The following is a 1,445-nucleotide window of genomic DNA, read 5'->3' on the forward strand; positions in this document are numbered from 1 at the left end:
GGCTGGGCCCGTGAGCCATGGCCGCTGAGCCTGCGTGTCCGGAGCCTGGGCTCCGCAACGGCAGAGGCCGCGACAATGAGAGGCCCGCGTACCGCAAAAAAAAAAAAAAAAAAAAGGATGAATTTTAAGGTAGGTGAACTAATCTTAATAAAATTGTTATTTAAAATATTTAAAATTTGAAGTATCTTCAATGTTGCATGTATAAGTAAGAAAACTATATATCATATACAATATTTTCAACTTTTGTGTTTAAATTTATGAACAGTAAAGGAAAATTTTTTAGTAGTTTTTTTTCTATGCAGAATTTTGGAATGCATTCCTGTAACTGATTCTGGTATAGTTCTGAATTAAGTGCGAGTAAAACCTTAAAATAAAACTAAATGAAATAGTGTAAATCAAAGTCCTAGAAAAACATAAGCATTATAAAAAAGGATCTCATTGTTATAATAAGTAAACAGGTATAAGTTTATGATTTATAAAGTGTCAAATATACTGTTAAAATATTTGTCTGTTATCTAGGCTTTTTCCCTCCCTGAGTTCCATTTACCATGAATCACTAAGAGCATAATCACATTTTTACACAAAACGTAATATAAGAACTCTATGAAGTGTATGTTATAGACAAAGTCCAGGTGCTGAGAGAAGAGTAGGAACATATTGATGAATAGGACAAGGTCTCCACCATCAAAATCAAAGAAAATTTTAATACTGTACCTGGATTTTAATTAAAATGTATTTTCCTGAATTTAGTTTTGTTATTTCCCTGGGTTCTTTTACAGTGAGCCGTTTAATTAGAAAAGATGCTATTGATGGATTTTCTGACATTATAACATAAAGTTAATATCTGCAGTCTTATAATGTGATGCTAGTATTGTACCTTAAATTTCAAAAAAAATTGTTGATGTGACATTCTCATAGGGACCTTGTCATCCACACAGAAGAAAGTGCTTGAGCAAGCTTTTGTTACTTAAGTCATGATTCCATGTTATGAGTCTTCTATTAACAAAAAGTGTCTAAACCAAACATGCCAAATTAAATAAGCCTCTACTTACACAAGAATTATTATTTTTTAAAGTGTTATGAGTTGTAGATTAAGCTGATAAACTAATTTATTCTCTTTCTTCTCTGATTTTTTTTAACAGAAATAGAGGTCCAAATGTGCTAGGTTGAACCAGATGAAATTGCCATTTTGTAGGCTACAAATGGTCAGATACTGACAATTTTATGTGATTCAAACAAATGAAAGTACTACTGAGAGGCTCTGTCTTGAGATATGCAAAGGCACGCTCATAAAACTGTATTCTATCCTTTATAGGAAGATGATATTAAGTAAAATCCCAAATTGGTTGGCATTAAAGTTCATCATGGTTTAATCCCCCAAGATGACTCATTTCTGAATAAAGAAGCAACATTCTACTCTTCTGTATATCTGTGATTTTGTTGCT

Source organism: Physeter macrocephalus, chromosome 7 (assembly GCF_002837175.3).
Source record: "Physeter macrocephalus isolate SW-GA chromosome 7, ASM283717v5, whole genome shotgun sequence".
Lineage (NCBI taxonomy): Eukaryota > Metazoa > Chordata > Mammalia > Artiodactyla > Physeteridae > Physeter > Physeter macrocephalus.